This window comes from Vulpes vulpes, chromosome 16 (genome assembly GCF_048418805.1).
Source record: "Vulpes vulpes isolate BD-2025 chromosome 16, VulVul3, whole genome shotgun sequence".
Classification (NCBI taxonomy): domain Eukaryota; kingdom Metazoa; phylum Chordata; class Mammalia; order Carnivora; family Canidae; genus Vulpes; species Vulpes vulpes.
In genome coordinates, this window is record NC_132795.1 from 86,742,092 (window position 1) to 86,766,998 (window position 24,907).

The following is a 24,907-nucleotide window of genomic DNA, read 5'->3' on the forward strand; positions in this document are numbered from 1 at the left end:
CTTTCTATGCTGTGTTTGACCAGCATAACAGTTTATGCAAGATCCTCATCAAAAATTGCAAAGCAGACATCTGCAAAACAAGCTGAACATGACTGACATACTATTTTAGGAATGGTATTTTAATTCATTACAATGAGGGACTGAGGTAACTGGCCTAGTCTACCATTGTTCTCAGCAAATGATTTTCATTTCAAGTTTGTTTTCCTCTTATAATTTAAACATTATGCCAATTCATTTTCCAATAGCATTATGCTTAAGGAACACAGAACATTATACTAAATAGAGGAGGCCCTATAAAAATCCCTGTACCCTATAAAAGGATTATACATTTACTTATCTCTTGTCCTAGCTTTGCAAGCATTCTTCATCCTCCTACAAAGAATGAAAAGCAATAAGCACTTTTATTATGATACATTTAAAAGTAATAAGGAGGGGCACCTGGATGACTCCATCAGTTAAGCATCCAACTCTTTGTTTCAGCTCAGGCCATGATCTCAGTGTCAAGCCTCACGTCAAGCCCTGCAGTGGGCTCCAGGCTCAGCACAGAGTCTACTGCTGGAGATTCTCCCTCTCTCCTTCTCCCTTTGCTTCTCCCCCATGACTCCCCTCCCCACTCTCTCTCTCTAAAATAAATAATCTTTTTAAAAAATAAATAAAAGGTAATAAGGAACCCATCACAGCTGAATCACTATAAGTATAAAGGCTGACTATTGCTACTTATGAGTTCTATACCTATACATGCCATATGTCATACAACAGGCTCTAATGCTGGAAAACAGTCATGCACATTCACTCCAATTTTTTGAATATTTTTCTCTGAAAAGTGGAGTTGCAAATAATTCAAAGTATAGGATTGACACATTAGCATTTATGTCATCTAAGCCAAATCTAAAATGAAAAACAATAATAATATTTAGTAGGAGATGTAAAATGTTAAGCCTATTTGGTGGGGAAAATACTTAGAGCTGAATAAGGTAGCTAAAAGGTAAGTTAGGTCTTTGCCACATATGATTTGTGCATTCAGACCATGCAAATAGAATTAATTAGTGCTTAAGTCACTTAGTTGCAAGTAGTAAGCCAAACTCCATGGTTTTCCAATTTCAAGCATATATAATGCATAATGGAGATAATGTGGCATCTTCTAGAAAATGGAAAAGAATGAAAAGGGAACAGAAGGGAAGAAAGAAGAGAAGGAAAAAGGAAAAACAACTTGCTAAAAACAATTTCATTTCAGAGAAACCATCTTTTAATTATTATTAAATGACTACAATGCTCCGTTCACTAAATTCAGCCCCATTACTGTCTTTTCAGTTAAACTCCAGACGAGTCCATCTTGGAATTTTAAGATAATACCCTTGTAGTGTCTACATAAACCCAAATATCACACGTGAATTTCCTTAAAAGATTACAGATGGACACAACTGAAAAGGCGGTCAAAACTATTTCAAGGAAGAAAGTAAACTTTCTTACCTTCTTAGAAATGAGAAATCTTTCTCGAGAATGGTTATTTTGAATCATACCTATCAAAAGTGGCATGGAAGTCCTAGCTGTGTGGTCTGAGCTCTGTTTGAGCTTGCTGAACTCTGTAAGAGAGGGAAGAGGCCTCCTTCATTGGGCTACTTTGAAGTTTAAATAAAGTACTGCATATAGATCCTTCATACAGTGGCTGACAGCAATGTGCTCAGTGAACATTAGCTACTGCTGTCATCATCATGATGATCACCCTTGTTATATCATCAATGTGTCTGGAAAATTTTACATCAGAATATGTGACCTATAGAAAAAATCCTCATCTGGCAAGGATGCCTTATTATACAGTATATGTGTGTTAAAGTAAGTGTCTTAATAGTAGCCATATAGTGAAATCAGGTTCCCAATGTGGGGAGGGGGGTTGCCTCCAGGAAATATTTGTCAGTGTCTGGAGATAATTTTGTTCGTTGAAAAGCAGTAGTTGGCTATTGCTAATGGTGTCTAATGGGTAGAGGCCAGGGGCGCCACTAAGAACACTGCTACAGTGCACAGGACAGCCCCCTACGATGGAGAACAATGGAACCCAGATACCAATAGGGCTGAGGGTGAAAACTATGCAGCAGACTCAACTCACTCCAAAAAAACACATCTAAAAATAAATATTCGGGCCTTTGCCAAAACAAAACTTTTTAATTCTCCCATGTATTTTTCTAATTTATATTTAACTGCAACAGGATTCAGAAACAACTTAAATAAATTCATTTAAGGAAATAGGATGGATGAGACCCACTGCCTCAAAAAGCTTAGTTTCATAATCAGAGTTACTGTGCCCACTTAAAGAGCCATGAATTTATCATTCTTTTCTTGTATACGCTAGTAGTTTATTTATATGTTTGGGGAATTTCTTAAGAAGCACTAGCAATTTCTTACATTTGATGTTGTAATGTCTAGAATGTATATTTTTATCTTAATGATTTCAGTAGGAGAAAAAGTACATGTTAGCCATATGGAAAAGACAATGCGGTTTAGTAATTAAAACTGAAAAGGTAAAGAACTATGCAGTAATTAGAACACTGATTAATCAGCTGATAATTTTATCTTGATTAATGCTGCTGGTTTCTCTTCTTATTGACCTAGGAAAGGTAGGTTTAGACCAATTAAATATAAATTATTCTCCTTTTTTTACATTCTGGGCAGCTTCCAGTATTCTAAGTCATACTACATTTAAGAAGTACTATTGAAATGCTTTTACTAAATTGGGCAGCTCAACAAAAGATAGAATTAGGTTTATGTTCCAAATATGCTCATGCTTTTATCTAAGCTAAATTACACAGAACTGTTTTATTTCAATATTATCCAAGGAATATTAAAATTAGAGTAAATTGCTATTTTAAAAAAACCCTCTGATAACATTCTAACAGTAAAAAAAAAAAACAACTAGATTTGACTAAGTCTCATTCATTTTGCTAAGTATAACATGAGAAATCAGAATTACTGAAGTTAAAGAATATAACTAGTTATTACGTATAGGGCTTCACTTCTTGGAACCCTGTGGCTATGCTAGTTAACAGAACAAATCATTCTAGTATTAAGGAGACACAATCACTAATCTTAGCCAATCAGCTTTCCTTTTTTTTTTTTTCTTTTTCTTTTTTTGGCTTTGAGATATAATTGATATACAGCATGTGTAAATTTAAGGTATACAACAGGATGATTTTATATGTATATATAGCAAAATGATTACCACAATAAGGGTAGTTAACATATCCCTCACCTCACATATTTACCAATTTGTGTACATGGTGAGAATTTTTAAGACCTATTCTCTAGCAAATTTCAAGTTCACAATACAATATTGTTTATTATAGTCACCATGCCATTAATTAGATCCTCAGAACTTATTTATCTTAGAACTAGAAGTTTGTATTCTTTGGCCATCTTCACTCATTCTCCCACTCTAACTCCCTACCAGCAACCAGAAATCTACTGTTTCTATGAGTTCAGTTTTCAAGATGCCACATCTAAGTAATATCAGACGGTATTTCTTTCTCTTTCTGGCTTAATTCACTTAGTGCCTTCAATGTCCAACCATGTTGTTGCAAATGACAGAATTTTCTTTTTTTTCCCCATGGCTCAATGATATTCCATTGTGTATACAGACCACATTTTCTTTCCATTGTGTACAGACCACATTTTCTTTATCCATACATCTGTTGAAAGACAGACATCTTGTTTCCATGTCTTGGCTATTATAAATAATACTGCAATGAACATGGGGCTGCCATAGTGATATAGTGATTGCATTTTTTTTTATATATACTCGTAAGTGGTATCACTGGATCATATAGTAGTTCTATTTTTAACTTCTTGAGGAACCTCGGTACTGTTTGCCAGAGTGGCTGTACCAATTTACATTCCCACCAACAGTGCACAAGGATTCCCTCTCTTCACATCCTTGCCAACACTTGTTATCTCTTTTTTATAATAGCCATTCTAACAAATGTGAGGGAATATCTCATTGTGTTTTGATTTTCATTTCCTTGATGATTAATTATGTTGAGCACCTTTTCATGAAACTGTTGGTCATTAATATATCTTCTTTAGAAAAATGTCTATTCAGGTCCTTTGACCATTTTTAAATAGGATTATATTTTTGTTTTTGAGTTGTAAGAGTTCCTTCCTTACTTACTTCTATCAGTATAATATGGTTTTGCAAATATTTTCTCCTATTCCATAGGCTGCCTTTTCATTTATTGATCATTCCTTTTACTGTACAGAAGATTTTTAGTTTGATGCAGACCCACTTCCTTTTTAGAAGCAGCACCTACTCCAGCGATTTTTCTTCCACTTGTTCATATTTGTTTTTGTCGCTGTGCTTTTGGCATCATATGCAAAAAAATAATTGCCAGGACCCAAGTCAAGGAGTGCTTTCTCCATGTTTTGTTCTAGGGGTTTCACAGTTTACCAATTAGTTTTCTATAAGATATCCCCCAAAATAAATAGAACAACTTTTTAAGCTTCCTGAATTCCACGGGAAGTATATCACTAGGGCTAACTTTTTAAAATCCTAAAAGACCTAAAAAAATAGCCAGAAGGACTAAATGAAAATGATTTAGAAAGAGTAAAATCTTTCTTTTTTATAACGAAAATGATTACACTCAAGTGATGGGTAAATGTCAAGGGAGCCCAGCATTTAATATTCCCTACCTCTCTAAAACATTTGAAATACTTTGGTCAGACAACAAAGCTAAACTAAAAACTCCCCAATTTGAAATTCAGTATTTTTCTATATCTAAAAAGATCAGGTTATATATAGTACTCAATGTCTGAGTTATTCAAATAATTTTAAAGTTGCTGATTAGAGAGATAACATTCATTTAAAAATATGTATTGAGGGACACCTAGGTGGCTCAGTGGTTGAGTGTCTGCCTTTAGCTCAGAGTGTGATCCCATAGTTCCAGGATTGAGTCCCACAACAGACTTCCCACAGGGAGCCTGCTTCTCCCTCTGCCTGTGTCTCTCCCTCTCTCCCTCTCTGTGTCTCTCATGAATAAATAAAAAAATCTTTAAAACATATATTTATTGAATCTCCTCACATGCAACTATTATCACCAGCACCAGTACTCACAATTTATTATGTACTTAATATATAGTATGTATTTAAAAGACATTGTTTCACTTCATTCTCACTACCCTATAGAGTAGGCACCCTTATTCCCATTTACTATTAAAGGAACTAGACTTTACAGAAGTGAACCAATTTGTCCACAAGTGCACAGCTAGGAAGGGGTAATTTGCAAGTTTCGATGGGACACATAAAAGGGAGTAAGACAAACCATGTTCATGATTTCACATCTAATAGAGTAAAGCAGATATATGATAACTATACCTCTAACTATGGTAACTATATTTACTTAGTACATCTAGCCAGAACTAGAAATTAAAGTCACCATTTCAGATGAGCATTTTAGAAATTGTTTTTCTGCCATAGACTGTTTTGATCTTCTTATAATACTATAAAGCCACATATTCTCAAAAGAATATGAAAATTAACTACATTTAACCAAAGCAGATATAAACCAGGACAGACTAGAGATGTTAAAGAGAAAGAATAACCATAATTCCTTTAATCTCAACTACTAGATGCTCATTATTATGTCCCATAATAGAAAAGATACAACAAATGTTATGCCCTGACCTTGGCTATCTTATCATCATCCTAGGAAAATTGTTCTGAAATCTCTAAACTAGATATAGAACACCACTGAGTGAAATATATTAAAACACCACATTGAATATCACTGCAGCCTGTGGTTTCCCGGATCTTGTCCTCATCTTCTGTGTGGGATCCAATCTCATTTATCTAGAAGGTCTTGATAGATTAATTCATGGAAAACCAACCTCCTTCATCTTTTCCTGCTCTCAGCCTGCCCCGTGTAAGTCTGGTCCTGGAATGTTTTTCTAGGCTACAGTCTGAGGAGATGTGAAGGAAGGGCTATGGGTACTCATAATCTTAGAAAACCTTGTGGGTGTGTGTGTGTGTTCAAGGCATAGGAAGATGATTATAATAAAAACAGCCACCCCCAAAAGCCAAAAAAAAAAAACCAAAAAAACAAAAACAGCATCACCTAACATCATTTGTGCATTTGCTATGAGCCAGGCACTGTAACAAAGGTTGATATTTATTGTATTATTAACCCTCAAACAGTACAATGAGTTAGGGTCTGTTTTAGCCTCATTTCATGGATGAAGATCAAGTCACAGAAGGATGAAAAAGTAGAATGCAGGACATATGGGAATTAGATTCAGGGAGCATGACTTCACTCTCCTGGCTCTGATTTTTGGTTATTTGGACCATGTTGCAACATAAATTCCACGTGAGAAGAGAGAATGACTTATCCATTTTATAGGTAAGCATGTATTCAATAGGCATATCTTTCTGACTAGTGGTGGTTTAAACAAGTGACTAATTTAATTTTCGATATGCTTTGCTGCCTGTAAGTTTATAAAATGCACCCAAGTGTCCAGTGAGATTTTACAGTCACTGTTAATGATAGGGAGGCTGATATAGGAAATGCTTGCTCAATTAAATGCTTGAGTATGAGATGAAACGATTTCTTGGTTTTTCTCCCATTGAAAAAGCTACCCACTCAAGAAGTATATTTAATACACTTAGCCTCTTGCCAACCTCTGTTCAAGTCGCTATGTTTTATACTAACTAATAATGTTTTATTCATTCACTCATTTGATAATGCCTCTTAGATATAAGATACAGAAATGAATGAAGTAGTCCTTATGGACTTTACAGTCTAATTAGCTGGAATAAAAATTAAAATTATGTGGAAAACCAGGGGCATTACATGTGTTATTCCCCTATAGAAGTCAAGGAATTGATGTCTGAGTTGAGATTTCAACTTCAGACAGTTATTGAAACTTGTATTAAATAGAACAGTTACGGGCAGCCCAGGTGGCTCAGCGGTTTAGTGCCTCCTTCAGCCCAGGGCCTGATCCTGGAAACCCGGGATCAAGTCCCACGTCAGGCTCCCTGCATGGAGCCTGCTTCTCCCTCTGTCTCTGCCTCTCTCTCTCTCTCTCTCTCTCTCTCTCTCTCTGTGTGTGTCTCTCATGAATAAATAAATAAAATCTTAAAAAAATAAATAAATAAATAGAACAGTTACATGCAACATATGTATAGCTCTTAGTAATTAACTAAATACTTATTTTGTCTCTCACAACATTCACTTAAGTTACATCAAACTGCTGTGTCCCTGTGCTAGAGGAGAGAAAAACTGTGGCTCTAAGAAATTAAGTTTCTTGCCTAAGCATATTGAATAAGCAGTGAAACTAAGACCAAAAATTTAAGCTGTGGTGGGAAACCAAACAAATAAAATACTAACAAAACTATAAATACATACACACATGCAAGATTATACAATAAAGAACTAGGTAAACAAAGCTCATTTATTCTGCAAATATTTATTTCTGTCTACTAGGTGGGCCACATGGAATATGTAGCCCTTTATGTGGGCCTTGATGATTGAGTAAACTTTCAAACAAATATAGGAAGAGGACTTAAGGAGGCAAAACACTGTTATAACTTTGCAAACCAAGACAAGATGTGAAACCATGAAAGCATCTGGTATGTTTAGGGAATTATGACCGTTGAGGACAACTGAAGCATGGGGTCAGTGAGGAGGATGTGTTAAATGAAAGTTGGGACCATATACTGACAGATGTATTGGCACTGTGCAATAAATATATACTTAATTGGCTATACCATTAAAGGTTTTAAATGGGAGAAGGGAATGTTGTGTAGTATAAATAATGTAAGGAAATTAACAGCAGGAAGAAGAAAAGATTGGCAAGATAAAAGTTCTACAATTTGCTTATCTCTTCTCAACCTTATGGTGTGTGTGTGTGTGTGTGTGTGTGTGTGTGTGAATAATAGATAATAATTCAATATGGGTAGAAAACAGAGAATTAAAATACAAATGTAAAAAGAGGCAACCGGAAAGGTCAAGGTTTTACAGAGCCTTGTTAATAATTTAATCATTTTTGTAGGCAGGGTTTATGGCACTTATGATCAAATATTATGTTATTTGCCCATTTATATTTCCCTCAATACCTAGCATTGGATCACTGGATTGTATATGTGGAGAACAAACAGCAAATGTTTTTAGTAATTAATAATAAATATAATTTATTAATTAAATGTCAACTTATTAATCTAGTCTGCATAAGACTAAATCTAATGAAAAGCAGTAGAAAGAGGGATTTCTCTGGAAACATAATGTATGCATGTCTAGAAAAAATATCCTTCCTCCTCTACTATATCAGACAATAAAAAAGATAGTTTATAAAGGAATACAATGGTGGAGCACTTATAACTATAACCTATGAATCTTATAACCAGAGCATAATAATAAGAAAAGAATTCTAATTTTTAAAATACTTGCATAGTTTAAAAGATATACTATGATAAATATGGGACTTAACTTTTAAATAATGATGATGGGTAAAATGAGCATGGTGGAAAGGAATATAAGGAGAGGTTGCTGAATGATGTGAAAAAGAACAAAATCAATGCAGGAAAATTGCTCAATTAGCTTATCCAAGGCAGAGCATGTGGTCAGAGTGAGCCAGGATAGAGCTTACAGCCAATGGGCTCCATAGACTAGTACTCTTTTCTTCCATTTCTAAGAGGCTTTGCTGTGTTAATGTGTTGAGTCTCAACGTTGTTACTTGCTGGCACAAAATATTAATTGCACATGAGCCCATGTAATTTCCATTCTAAATAGGTATCATTCCATATTTATAAATTATATAAGACCTAATTCATATTATAGAAGCACATATATAACAGAAGAGACTATAACCAGAATTATTGAATCCTCCAACATCAACTAAGCAGTCCTTTTTTTCCTTTTTTAAATTTACCATACACTGAAAAATATTAATAACATACAAATGACATATAAACGAAAAATGACTATAAAACAAGCAGCCACACAATTACCATTCAGCTTCAAACTAGTATTGATATTTTTGAAGCCACGTCCTGATCACACTAACATCAGTGGCCCACACTCAGAGGTAACCACCCTCCTGAATTTAGTCTGTATCATTCCCTTACTTTATTCATATTTTATCCTAAGTATTATGTTATTTGATTCTGCAAGTTTTATTTGTTTTATTAATGAAATCATATTGGACATAGTCTATGCCTTGGTTTTTTCATTCAATATTATGCTTTTTAGATTAATTATCATGCATGTGGTTGTAGCATATGCATTTGCACTGCTGTATAATATTGCATTTCATGAATATATCAAAACTTATTTATTCACTCTACTGTCAAGGGATATGTGGCATATTTTCCACATTTTTTTGCTATTGTAAATGAGGTATCTATGATTATATCGTTTACCTGTCTCCAACATAAATAGTAGGTATATAATAGTTGATTGTAGAGAATTTGCATGTTCTACTTTATTTTATGATACAGATCAATTCCTTAAGTGATTTTAATACTTTCATTCTCAAAGACATTGTATGAAAGTTCCCAGTGCTCCACATTCCTACCAACATGAGACATTGTGACTTTTTTTAATTTCTACCAATCTGCTAACTAGGAATGTCCTATCCTTTCAATTTGTATTTTCCTGATTGCTAAAAAGACACACACCTTTCTTTTACTTATGTGTTAGCCATACATCTTTTAATGTGAAGTACGAATTCAAGGTATTTGTCCATCTTTTGTTTGGCATTATTTGGCTTTTACATGTAAATTTGTAGAGTGTATTTGTATATTACAGATTCAAATCCTTGGCCAATGCATATGTTATTACATTCTTTCCAGCTGTAGCCTATTTTCACTTAATGATGCTTAGTCATAAACAGATATTTGTAATTTTTATGAGGTCAAATTTGCCTTCATAGTTTGCTAATTCTGTGTTTTCATTAAGAGATCTTTCCCAAGCAAAGGGCATAAATATATTCTCCTATATTATCTTCCAAAAATTAGAAACTGCCTTTTTACATTTAAGGTTTGTAGGCATGAAAACAAATTTTAAAAAGAAAGGTTTGTAGGCACGGAACTCTTTTTTATATAGTGTGACATAGGGAGCGATGGAAGGAGAGGGTTTCATTTACCCACATTGACAATGAATTGTCTTGGAACAACTCCTGCAGTGAATACTCCCCCCCCACCCCCCACTAATCTGCAGTGCTAGCACTGCCTTAAAGGAATTGGGCATCTCTTTCTGGCATCTCTCTTCTGTTCCACTGGTCTATTGGCTAAACCTGCAAAAATACCATGTATCTTAATTACTTTAACTTTATAATAAGAATTAGTGTCTTGTAGGGCATGTCTTCCAAACTTGTTCTTTGTCTGTGGGAATATCTTGGCTCTTCTTACCATTGCTCTTCAAACACATTTTATTTATTTATTTATTTTTTAAATTTTTATTTATTTATGATAGCCACAGAGAGAGAGAGAGAGAGAGAGAGAGAGGCAGAGACACAGGGAGAGGGAGAAGCAGGCTCCATGCACCGGGAGCCCGACGTGGGATTCGATCCTGGGTCTTCAGGATCGGGCCCTGGGCCAAAGGCAGGCGCCAAACTGCTGCGCCACCCAGGGATCCCTTCAAACACATTTTAAATATTATCCAGGTCCATACCAAAAATCAGAGGCAGAGGAAGAAGAGGAAGAGAATGAAGAAGGAGGAGGAGGAGGACAGTGGAGAAGGAAAAGAAGAGGAAGAAGTTGAAGAAGAAGGAGAAGAAGAAGAAAGAAGAAAAAGAGGATAAAGAGAAAGAGGAAAAGCTTTCAATATGTCATCATCAAATATGATTTTTTTTTTGGTAGAGATTCTATCTGGTTAAGAAATGTCCTTTATACATTATTCAATTAATTCTGCTAATACTTTAAATCTTTAGGTCTAATTTCATGGTGAAATTGGTCTATAATTATTTTTACACTGTCTTTGTTTCAAAAATATAAGTTGAGAAGTAGAGTCCTTCTTTCTCTCATCTGAAAGAATTTTATAAGATTGGAATCTTCAGTTGCTTAAATCTTTGGTAAGAAATTCCAGTAAAATTATACTGTAATGATGATTTTTTTGAGGACAAGATGAACTACTGATATAATTTCTAATAAATGTAGAGCATTCATGTGTTCTATTTCTTTTTTTCCTGTTTTGGTAACTTGTATTAGGTATTTGCTCTTTCATGTGGTCTCAGGTTTAGCTACGAAGAGGTGTTCATTATGTCCTTTTATTATTTTTTTGAGTCCTGATGAGTTTTCATTCTCTCAGCATTCTAATACTATTTATTGTTTGCCCTCTTTCATTTTTTTCCAGAGGGCCATTGATTTCATTGGTCTTTTCAAAGAACCAACTTAGTGTTGTTGATCTTCCCATATTTATTCTTTTAGTATTTTATTAGACCTCTTATGTATGTTATTTCCTTTCTCTTAATATCTTTGTACTTATTTTCAGTTATTTTTCTAATTGTTTAATTAGACATTGAGATTTGATCAAAGTTGGAAACTTTTCCGTAGATCTTCCAGTTATTGAGTATGATATTCTCTATGTATTTCTTCCACAAAACTTGTTCATTGGGTTTTCAGTTGTTTGACCTGTGAATATCTAAAGACATGTTTACAAATCTCCCAATAAGTTGGTGCACATAATCATTTTTTTTCTTGTAGTTCTCAGTCCTTCCTTTGTATATTTTAAACCTATTGTTTTAGACACATAAAGATTAGAATGTCTGTATCTTCCTAATTAAGGGAAACTTTCCTCAATGTCTTGACCTACTTCATATTTTGTCTTTTTGCCTTAAATCTCTATATCTTGTACTACTATGTCTAGAATAGATTTCTTTAGTTAATGTTTGTCTAGTACATCTTTTTCCGTCTTGTAACTTAAGTTTTTGTGTTCATTTGCTTAAGGCTGAAATCTATTTTGTCTTGTTTAAGTTTGTTCTACCCTCCTAATGAAATAATCCATTTTGTCTTTGATTTTTTAAAAAGATTTTATTTATTTGTGAAAGAGAGAAAGCAAAAAAAAGAAAGCATGAGCAAGGGGAGAGGGAGAAGCAAACACCCCACTGAGTAGGGAGCCTGATGCTGGACTCTATCCCAGGATCTGGGATCATGACCTGAGTTGAAGGCAAATGCTTAACTGACTGAAGCACCCAAGTGGCCTCATTTTGTCTTTTAACTAAAAAATTTGTTCATTTATTGATTATAATTATATATTTACTTTTTTATTTGGTGCTTTTTATTTATCCTATCTTTACTTCTGTTCTTTTTTTTTACTCATTTGACTTTTACATTGAGTTTTGTTATCGATACTTCTTTCCTTATTGTTTTCTATATAATTTGAGATCTATATATATGTTTTATCTGTTAGTGGTTGCCTTATTAATTTTATAAGCATATTTAACTTAAAGCCTGAAGATAAATCTTTAACTCCAATCACCTCCTCCAGACAAATACTATTTGGGTGATTGTATTTTAGTTAATTGTATCTTCAAATTAGACTTAGTCAATGTTTAGCTTTTCCCACAAACTTTCCCCCTGTCTCAATCTCTTTCTCTCTTCTCTCTCTCTGTATCTTAGACTTTCCAAATAAGATTGACCTCCTTTCTAAAGGACCTATTTTAGAATCCTTTTTTTTAAAAGACTTTATTTATTTATTCATGAGAATATACAGAGAGGGGAGAGAGGCAGAGACACAGGCAGAGGGAGAAGCAGGTTCCATGCAGAGAGCCCGACACAGGACTTGATCCCGGGACTCCAGGATCACGCCCTGGACCAAAGGCAGGCGCTCAAGTGGTGAGCCACCCAGGGATCCCCTAGAATTCCTTTTGGAAAGAGAATGTCGGTGATAAACTCTCCATCTCATTTTTCAGGAATTTTCTTCATGTTGCCTTGTTTTTGAAGGAGAGTTTTGATATATAATTATAGGTAAACAGTTGTTTTCTGTATGCTGTTTAAAAACACAATCCCATACTGCCTGTCACTTTCCAATATTGATTGCAATGTCCACTTAATCTAATCATCTGTTCATTGTGTATAAACTGTTTTTACTAATTGAGTGGCCTTTTATATGTTTTCTGTGCTTCAGCATTCTGCAGGCTCTCAGTTCAAGGTTTCTAGGTTTGGGTTTTTTAAATTTATCCTTTGAGACTCCTGTATCTGAAAATTAAGGGTTCTCCATCAGTTCTGGAAATTCCTAACCATTATTTCTCTAAGCAGTGCCTCTTCTACATTCCATTTTTCTCTTCTAGGAATCTAATGAGGTATAATATGGTGCTTTTTCCTTTTAATACATCTTTCAACCTTTCTTCTTCCGTATTTTTTATCCTTTTGTTTATCTTTCTCTGCTGTTTTCTGGATGATTTCTTCAGATATTCCAGTTCTCTAACATTCCTTTTAACTCCATATAGTTTGCTATTTAACCCACTTTTTGAAATATTTTGAAATTATGAATAATATACCATTAGATTTTTCAAATCTGCTTGATCTTTTTTATAGTTCTTATTCATATTTTCCTACCCAACTTTGAAACACACTAACCATATTTGTATTTAATATTTGCATGGTGTATACATTTTATATTTGCATAAATTCATTACCTGAAATCTTTTCAGGTTCAATTGCTGTGCCTTTTTTCTACTGGCCCTCATGATAATCTCTTTCCTTGTGTGTATGTGCAAGTTTTAATTTTTGATGATTCACTCTCATCTTTTGTAACTTGATCTTTGAGAATTCTTTGAGGCCTGAAAGTACTTGAGGTTGAAACTAATTTCCCTCAAAGTGTACTTCTGTTTATCTCTGTCAAGTCCCAGACAATTAAGCGAGGTCCTACTTAAAATAAACAGTTTGCATGAATTATTTCTATTTGCTTCCTTTGTTTTCATTTCTCCGTGAAGAATATATTAATTCAGATTCAAACAAGGCTGGTTTGTGCTATGAAGTCACAGAGATGTTTCTCCAACCCTCTCCAGCTACCACTAACGGTAATATAGGAAATTCCTTCTTTCTGGAAGTTTATTTCTAATTCACTCTTAAACTGAAACAAGCAGCCAAAGTCATGCAATAAGCTCCTAAAACACATCCTGCTTTTACACAGGCAGTAAATTTGTTTCACGTCCTGTGATCATCAAAACCAAAGATCAAGATCATTTGCTATACAAAGGCTTACCAGGCAAAGTCCATGTTAGTACTGACTTACATGTCTGGATTTCCACCAACACAGTATTTTGAAATTCTGAGGAAACCAAAAATTCTCGGTAGCTCTGTAATTTCAGTTTTATTCTACTTTTAAATTAAAGTGTTTTCATTGGACATGTGGTTCAAGGTATATCTATTCTGCATATTACCAGACGAGTGGTCAAGATTCTCTTTTCTTTCCATTGTTTTATATGATAAAGACTCCAAATATTTGTCAGATGAATAATGGTTAATGGGTGAAGAAGTGGATGGCTCAATAATCAGCTCCTCTATGCCATCCCTCTATACTCAGGTTGGCAAACTTTTTCTGTAAAGGGCCAGACAGCAAATATTTTAGACTTTGCTAAAAAGTCCAAAGGTCTCTATCTCAATTATTCAACTCTGCATTTTTAGTGTAAGAGCAGCCACAGAAAATACCTAAATGAATGAGCATGGCTATGATCCAAAAAAAGAAGAAGAGAAAGAAAAGAAAAAAAGAAAGGAATCAATTTATCTGTGCATTGTCTAAATAAGTAGTGGTGAACTCCCACTGGCACAGGAAAAACTTCATTTATCTAAGCTCAGAAGCAATGTCTTGACAAAATAAGTATAATGAATATTTCTCTGAAGTAGACAGACACGGTGAATTTCCACATTGTACACCAACTTCCTAGGAAACCAAAGGAACTAGGAAGACACATTCATCTTCCCCAGCTGCCCTCTGAGAGCTCTCATTCCAAGAAACTATACAGTAATCTCTCATCTGTGGTAAAGTTTGCACTGGGACCTGTATGTCATCAGATATATTGTATAATATTTTTTCAAAGAGAAAAACATACACTATAGTATTTGAGAAAGTGTGAATTATGTTACTTGGGATTGGATATAATGTATGCCCTTGAACTGGGCAATACTTAAGTGGTTTTCAGATGGCAAAACTGAGATTAAAAGGATTGCTCACTTGAAAATGACCCTTTTTGGTGCTCCACAAAATAAAACTTTATAAATTTAGCACTAAATGTCTTTCTCAGAGGTAAGGCATCCTGTGGAGTCATGCTTTAACAGTTTGATCATTAACCTAGATTGGGTCTTTTAAAATTTTTCGTTATAAATTGTAAAACATTAGAAAGGCCTCAAAATTTAGAAACTGCTACTTTTCCTTTAATATCAAAGATCACAAATAATACCAACAACTCATTTTCATGGACAGCCAAAAAAAAAATCCAAACATGACAAAAAAATCCAGCAGGATTATATTACCTTCGCAGCTAATATTCTAGAAGAATAAATGCTCAAAGTATTGGTTAGGGATATCTGTTCTTGTAGACATGTTGGTCAACTTTTCTCTGGACTCCATATGATATTTGCTAGTTTGAGAAAAGAAAAACATGAACCACTATTCTAATGCAGTCATACTCATATTTCAAAATAGTTCAATAATTTATATAAAATATATACCTATGTCTGAGTCTTTAAACTGGGCAGAAACGGAGTCAAACTTTTTTTTTTTTTGAGTCAAGCATTTTTTGGCAAAATCTGGACTAGTAGCTAAACACTGCCCTACATGAGGTTTCCTTGCTTCTCTCCAAATAGCACTCTTGGTAGTGTCTCTGGGGCAGATAAAATGCAAAGACCCGAGGCAACATGCTTCTCTCTCTAGACCTAGATAACCCACCCACTTAGTATTATGTCATTAACTTCCAGTTGTTGAAGGTTCCTATACTTCATTACATTTAAGACTCCATATTCTCATCAAACATTTTTTAAAAGGACAATTTAAAAGACGGATGTAACTACAGATATAGTGATAAAGGTGATATTATTATATTATCATGTAATATTATTCTGATACATGATTTAATGATAGGCTTTTTTCTTTATATTTTTTATTACTTCCACATTTTCTACATGGAACATGATTTATTGTTATAATCAGGGGAAAAACACACACATGCACAGTAAATAAAAGTAGTCATTTTTTAAAGGTTTTATTTATTTATTTGAAAGAGAGAGATAGTGAGGGAGCACAAGTGGGAGGTGGAGAGGAAGCAGGGCTTCTCCCTGCTAAGCAAGGAGCCAAAAGCAGGGCTCAATCCCAGGACCCCTGGATCATGACCTGAGCAGAAGGCAGATGCTTAACTGACTGAGCTACCCAGGTGCCCCATAAGTCAGTCTTTAATGTCTAAATCTTGTCTTCAGTCTACCCAGTGCAGCTATGGCATGCTCTTGCCTTCATGGGCTTGAGCCATCTGTAGGGTGATCCATCCCTACCCATAACCACCAGCTCCAGCTCCTGCCATCCTTCTGCTCACCCCTTGCTTTTCAGCACAAATCGCTGATTAGACTCACCTGGTTTTTGGGATGTGTTGTGTTACCAACCCCATGTCAACAGTTCCAGAAAAGCTTGGTGCTAACCTTTTACTTGTTTCATTCTTTGAAGGGAAGCCAAGAAAAGGGGTGGTTAGGCTTGGGTAGTTCTATTTCTTGCTAACTCCCGTAAGGGGAAGTGTATAGTAGCAAAAAGGAAACATTGTGTAGTTCTGTATAGGTGGTAGTGGCTCAGATTGCTTACTTTTTAATGATAGTTATCAATTTCTAATACTGGATGGCTACAAATTTACATCCATTTAAGGCTTTAGAAATGCTTGTATGAATTTTATGTGAACTATATCTCAATGAAACTGAAAGAAAAAATATGAAAAAAGACCTTATTACTCAAACCATGGGCCAAGGACCAGCCCCCTTACATCGATCCCACACATTTCTCCAGGAAACAGCTCCCATAACCTAAGTAACATCTATAAATTATCATGATCTTTTAAGATCCAGATAGTGGACCTCACTTGATCCTCAAAGAGTGTTCAATCATTCGCTGTAGTGCAATTTTACCATTTCATGTTTTACCTATTACTTTACAGAGAACTAGAACTAGAAGTATCAATACCATATTTCTTAACCTTTGTTACTCAAGAGGAACACAGTGATTTCAGCTGGGGACTTGACAGTAGTGCTGTAGTATCTCAGGTCCCAGACAAAATCTACTGAATCATAATCTGCATTTTTGAAAAGGATCCAGGCAATGAAAATGCACTGCTTTCAGTGCTATGCACTGATACTCATGCTCTTTTAAAAGCAAACACACAAGGGGCTAATAATTCACAAATATGAGTAAAATTGAGTGGCAAGAATTGTATAGTTTAGAAAAAGACCAATCCAGGCATACTGGTTATGCCTCCTTACTAGCCTATTGGTTATTGTGACTTTACACTGTAAGTTCTCCAATAACAGGAGTCACCTACTGTGATATTATGATTTATAATAAGAAATGTATATTTGGTCTTTGTCCCCATTACTGGCACAGAACTCTAAAACCCCTGGAATTTCCTAAATGCTGAGAGTGATAAAGGTGTCTTTGTTATGTTAATAAGGTGATTTCAGGAAGGCCCCTATATTACCTAAGGATGGGGCTGCTCACCAGAGCAACCACCTTGCCATAGAGGGTTAGAATTTTCCTTCCCAATCTCCTGACCTCTGGGGAGAGGAAGAAAAGCTAGAGGCTAAATCATTTGTCAATGGCCAATGAGTTAATCAACCATTTCTATGTAAAACCCAAGCTGATGGGGTTCAGAGAGCTTCAAGGTTTATGTGCTTATGAAGGTGCTGGGAGAAAGACACGCCTGGAAAGGGCTTGGAAGCTCTGTGCTTGCCCCATGCATCTCTTCTACCTGGCTGTTTGTAAGTTATATTTTTTATCATAAATCAGTAACTTAGCTACTACATGGGTTTCCTGAGTTCCTAGAGTGGCTCTAGCAAATTTTGTTATTATTTAAGACCTTTATTAATAGGTGCTTAACCTTTGTTGGCTTTAAAAAAAATAAGTTGTAAGTTTTTATTACAAATTTAAAATAAGACCCTTAAAAGTTTCAACTTGACCAGACATGAAACAATTTAAAAACCTTTAAAGGTGTGTTGAGGAACAAACAGGCTTAAAAGAAACAGAAAGAGAACCCCACGTTTGACATTACCAAAAAGAGACATCTTCAGGTAACAATAATAAAAATCTCATGTTGCATAGACAACGCAGATAGTTCTATTCATCTGGTCAGGGGATAAAAAGCAAGCACTTATGGTCTTCAGCTCCAATTTTTTGTTCATTTCTTATTGTTGTAATTTCGTATTGATTTCTGCCTGTTGCATGACTAAATCAGATGACAGGAGAGATGGTAAGCCTGCATTTACTCAGTCCCCCACTGCTCAGCCTCCCAAACGGATTGAATTCTCAGCTGGTGGATTGGCTGCTTTTAGCTCTTTGCCATCTTGTGGTTTAGGGTTTTCTGGATGTCTGCACAGATAATTGAAGTTGCAGAGGTACTGACGCTGAAGTGGCTGCTGACCTTGGCCCTCATCCCTTGACTTTCCTTACTTTCTGTACTTCAATCCTCTCTAGGCTGCCTGTGTTGAGGAGGACCCCTGAAGAATCGTGCTCTGTACCCAAATACGTATCCTGTCTGTGACCTACCTTGTTCTCCTGCACCATGGTTGCCAGCTCCTGCCATCACCCCTTCCTTCATGCCCATAGGGTCTCCACCCTAGTAAGGTGGGAACTCAGGTGCGGGAGGGCCAGGCTGTTGGGCTTGGCCTTGAGGGGCACTCTTGCAGCTCTCCTCCTTTTCCCACTCGCACTATTCTAGTAATTCTCCTGGGAATTGCGGGGAGGATCCCTGCCACATTGAGAAGTCTATAAATTGGTTACAAGTCTACTGCAAATTTTCTGCCTTGCACCGGAACTCCACCAGTGCCTGTCACATTTGCTGCCTCCGTGCCTTCTTCCTTCAACAACATCAAACTCCACAGTCTTTCTATGCCCTATGCTGTGAAGGTACTTCACAGTTTTTATTATTTTTAAATTTATTTATCTTTTATTTTTTTAATTGAGTACGAACAGAACTTTTGAAAATTGATACTGAGATTAATGTCAATAGAAAATAGGTGTAAATAACATGATCAGAAATTTCACAAAAGAAAAAAATGGCCATAAAACACAGAAAAAAAGCTTATTATTTTAGTAATAAAAATACGTAGTAAAAGAATAATAATATATTGCCAAGCTATCTAACTTACATAAAATGTTAACCATATTAGACAGTGCTTGCAAGACTGAGAAATAATTATTCCGATGAATTGCTGGTGGAAATGTAAAAGTTAAAACTCTTTCTGAGGAACAGGTGAGGAACATGCAACAAAAACCTGAAGTATTTGCATACTGTAAATCCAACCTTTCAAATTTACCCTTAGAAAATAATCTGATCTGTGCAATGATGTTCAGCTATCTCTTTTGAAAAACCGTTAACAACCTAAATGCCAAGTAGGAGAATTTGGTCAAATAAGCCAAGGTATATTGACACATTGTAATATACAAAGATTGAATATGTTGTAGAAGAACATGTAATAACACGAAAGCAATTAAAAATACATTATGTGAAAAAAAGTTTAAAGCAATGTGTGCACTATGATTCTTTCTAGAAAATAATACATATCAATTATGTAAAACATTCATGTATGTGTGGATGAAGCTAAATTGATAGAAAGTAAGATACAAAGGTAAATATGTGGATGGACAAATCAATAGATCAATTAATGGACAGATAGGGGTATGATAGATCACAAAGACTACAAGAATATTCACCAAAATATCAACAATTTTGTTTAATTCTGAGTGATATATTAATGGGTGCATTTGAAATAGTTGCTGTTATTAGTTATTTTTTTAGGTTATTATTTTTTTAACCAGGTATTGTTTTTTGGTCATGCAAAAATTATTAAGTTTTCATGTAGTCAAATCTATAGATTTTCCCTTGTGATTTTTAAAGTTATTTATAATGCTTAAAACTATTCATCATTTACTAAGTCAACCAGTGGACTCTATTTTTTATAGTTTTTATAGGTTTCCAGAGATCTCATATTTTTATTTTACATTTCTCTCTTTAACTCAGATGGAATTTATATTGATATATGATATGAGGTGAAACTAAATCTAATTTATTTTTTCCAAGTGTTAAGCAATTGTCCCTGAGCCACGTGTGAATAGTGTAACTTTCCCCTACTCATTTGTGATACCAACACAGAAAGTTTTACATATTTGAATCTGTCTTGATTTTCCTTCTTTTCCATTGTTTTGTCAAAATGACACTGTATTGAGTATTGTAGCTTTATAACTTATAAGACAATTGTATTGGCTATTTGCCCCTGTTCATACTGAGAGATAAACATTAGATTTACTATGGCAAATTAAAAAAAGAAAAACTTACTGTGGTTTTATTAGGTAATATCAGTTCTATGAATTATTATGAGAAGAACAGACAACCTTTAATATATTTAATCTTCAGTTGATAAAATTGTGTCTTAGGTCTCAGCAAACTTTTACCATTTTCATTATATAGTTCCCACGTGTTTTTCTTGTTAATGATATATCAAGATATTTTGCATTTTCATTATATCTTAAATGGGACTTTTCAATATATATTTTTCTAACTTCTTAGAAAGCATGAAAGCAGTTGATTCAAAAATTATTCTAAAAACTTATTTTGAAATCAATTCTGACACACATAATTTGGAAGCAATAAACAAGACTTTTCACAGGGACAATGATGAAGTAACCCAGAGTAGAACACAGCAAATAAATAATCAAAAGTATGGTATGACAAATATCTGTACTTAGTAAAAGAAGTAAATAAATATTCTCTCATAGATTTCCTTTCCTTAAAATGAGATGAAAATTTCAAAATAAAATTTAAAATTAATCTTATCAAAAATCATCAGGCAACACCCATATTACGATTCCCACTGAAATATTTAGATTTAAATTTGGATGATGCCATAGTGTCCCAGTTTATAAGAACCACATTTAAAAAGTGCAGTGTACTAAAATAGTTAATTAATTTTCTGGATCACACACTATTAAGAATTATCCAGGCTAGGCTATGGGGTTGGAGTTAGAGAGAAGGCAGGAATGCCCCCCTCTGTGTAGCATGAATGACAGCAATAGCTCCTAAGGGGAGAGCTTAATTCCCTCGGATTCAACCCTACTATACAACAGATGTGGGGGTTCCTGTGATGCAAATTGCCAGGGAGGATTTAGGCTGGACTAAGAAGATATCCATTATGGAAGAGTAAGATACAAGAATTCTTTAGGGATTTGGGCACAAGCAAATACTCAGAATTACCCCTGGTTGCTGGGATTTTGACACCAGAAAAATCCACACAGTGCATGTTCCATAGAAAACAGTCTGACTTTCTAGAAAACAAAAATTAAATCCAGTGTAAAGATATGTGCATTTGGTTATTTGTTAGGCATACCTAATGATGACCTAAGAACAGGTACTTGGAATGATCTCAATCAGCCCCAAATACAAATACAAAGGCTTTGAAGGAATAACTGAATCTTAGGTTTGAAGAAGTGTTTAAGTATTTAAACCAACTAGTTCACCCACAAAACCCAGAATGTTCACAGAATATGGAATATTGATTAACTAAGAAATGACCCCTAAATTTTCAGACCAAATCACTTTTAAAACAAACTCTTTGCAAAGTGTTCTTTTATTTTCAGTCTAACTGTAGAACAAGCATTATTCTACTGTTACTACAGTGAATCGTATAAAATAACTTACATTGCTTCTGATATTGTTTTATCAACAATTTTTTTCCTTCCAAATATCAAAAAAGATTCCAGTCCCTCACGCTTGACAGTACTTCTATGGAAAAATTTAACAGTCAATATTATGAACTGAATATAGAAATAGGGAAATATGAAATTGATTTGTCAAACTGTTGGTAAAAGATAACCCAAAATACCACAATTCCCTAGCTTCATTATTCAATCTATCACCTGCAAACACACTAATGTCTTTAGCTTCTAAAATAATTTAAAATCCTGATTTTAAATCAGAATGTGTACTTTTATGAGAAAATGTGACATGGAAAAATACCTCCCATTCAACAGGAAGCTTGTCAGTGAACTAAGAGTGAGCTTTCCAAGAAAGTGGATTAATTCATGATTTCAGTAGCAACTATATTTCACTTTGTGGTATCATATTGTTTACTTATGATCTGACAAAACTGAGAAGTTTGTATAGCAATCCTGTCTTCAAATACAGAAATCAATAAAATAACACATGAGAGAAAGAATATACTTTAACCAAGATTTAAAGATCATCTTACAATCATTTTCTGAAATAAGGGTTGACTCCTAAGATATGGTTCTTTAAGAAATGAGAATTTATAGCTAGGCAACTCATTAGCATTCAATTTTGATTGCTATATAAACTTCTTATTTAAAAAAATCTTATTTAGCCAAGTAATAATCCTGAACTAGTAACTGAGCTTTAGTGAGAAAAATCAGAGTTCCAGCACATATTGAAATGAAACACTCTTAGATGGAAAAGAATAGAGTGATAGAGATGATGATGATTCTCATTTACACTGGATTTTTAAAGAAGGATTTTCACAAAGTGACCATGTGTCTTTTTAACATCCAGGGAACAAAGCTAGAGATCTGAGAACCGTTACTGTTATAAAAAAAAAAAAAAAAGGTTAAAAAAATCACCAATTCTGACAAATGCTAGTAGGTACTGGATTAAATAAAAGTGACTTCTTTAATGGGCAATGGTACACTGTTCTCTAAGCTGTCTAATGAGGCAAAGAATAAAAACAGAGCCATTTTAGGAAATGGCAGGGCTGAGTTGTATAGTGATCATTCAGTTGTTGAAGATGTGTAAAAATTTATTGATAAATCTAGTTACTAAAAAATCAGTTTGCTAGTATTTTTAAATATGCAATCCTATTTGTAATACTAAATAGACACCAATAAAACCCAGAATCTTAAGTCAGATATAACCTTTATCAAATATTATAGTCCTACTTCTTAAAAAATAAAGGCAAAAATCAACTATTTAACATGCTCACTCAAGACTCTGGTCTATTTATATGTATATTTGGATTTAAATTCCTTGACCTTATCAAGCCCTAAAAGAAAGCAAGAAATAAAAATATATTCATAGCCCTCAAAAGAATAAGGTTATAAAGAATATAACAAGTGAAAAAAATAAAAGCATAATGCATTTGAGTAGATATAGTAATAATAATAAAGTTGGTAAAACAGAAATAAATTATTACAATTGAAAAAATATTGAAAAGAAATACTCACTATAATGGCTAAAATTAAAAAGACTAACAACACCAAGTGTTGGTGATGGTAGTGAATAATTGGAACTCTAGTACATCTCTGGCGGAAATGCAAAATAGTTCACCCACTCTGGAAAACATTTAAAATTTTTTTTAAAATTCAACACGTGTACCATGTGACTCAGCAATCATACTCCTAGATATTTACCCAAGAGAAACTAAAACTTGGATTCACACACGAAAAAACTATATGCAAATGTTTCCAGCATCTTTATTCATAATCTCTCCAATTGGAAAGAGCAAAAAAGTTCATGAGACAGTAAATAGATAAACAAATTGTGGAGTATCAACACAGTAGAATACTACTCAGCCATAATACGGAAAAATCTATTAATTCATGCAATAACATGGATGAAATTTAAAAGCATTACCCTAAATGAAAGAAGCTAGGCACAAAAGAGCACACTGTATGATTTCATTGATATGAAATTCTGAAAAAGACAAAACTATAGCAAAAGTAAGAAGATTAGAGGTTGCTGAGGATCAGGGAGTGAGTGTAGGGAAACCAATTTCAAAACAGTAGGGAAGTCATTTTTGCAATGATGAAAATGTTCAACATGGTAATTGTGGTACTAGTTACACAATACATACATTTGTCACAACTCATTGAAATATGTACTAATAACAGGTAAGTTTTATTTTATGTAAATAATACCTCAATAAAGCTGATTTTATAAAGGAATGCAAAAAAATATAAATTTTATGTGTAAAATTTCTAATCTTCATCTGCCTTAAAAAGAGGATAACTGATGAAACAATGAAAAAATGAACAATGTGATATCATAACAACTCTCATAACTATTAATAAATCAAATCAATAAGCCTATGTGATATTGTGGATGAATGGCTAAATGACACGAACCTGGCTCTATAATGGAGATACTGTTCTTAAGAGTTGCAAAACCTGGGGTCATGGTGCCGTTGTAATGAAAAATGCTATGTCACCTTGAATCCAGCTCAGGAATTACTCTTATTATTTCTCTACCACAGGAGGCAAATTGTAAACTTCATCATGGTAGGATGGAAGAAAACACTGATAGAGCCAGAAAAAAATAGATATAGGACGAAACACTCAAGTTAGAGAGAGGAAAAAAAAACCCTACAGAGTCAAGGAAGAGCAAGCATTATTTGGATTAATGGCCTTTGTTTTATGGAGTTTATTTAAAGAAGCACTCTGTGCAGAAATCCATTAAAAAGAAAAGTTATTTGCAATTAATTTTAATTAAACAAAATGAAAAGAGCAAAAATGAAGAACTATTTAAAAAAAACACACACACACAGTAAAGATTGTTACAATAAGAAGCAACTTCTTAGCACAAACCAGCAAGGAACAAGAGTGATATGGAACATGGAGCCCAAATGATTAAGCTGATATAAAGATATATCAGCTTCACAACATTTATTATTTTTCTATGGATATGCTTATGCAAATTTATGATAAAAGGCATGTAGTTATTGAAGCATGTGTGTTCAATT

General features: G+C 34.2%; 1 long non-coding RNA gene and 1 pseudogene across 2 annotated transcripts in view; both read right to left on the minus strand.

The window, feature by feature from the left end:
* LOC140595833 (uncharacterized) overlaps positions 1-24,907 on the minus strand; it is a 201,977-nt gene that overhangs the window by 115,424 nt on the left and 61,646 nt on the right. The window lies entirely within an intron of this gene.
* Positions 18,427-24,345, minus strand: LOC112915300 (Y-box-binding protein 1-like; annotated as a pseudogene).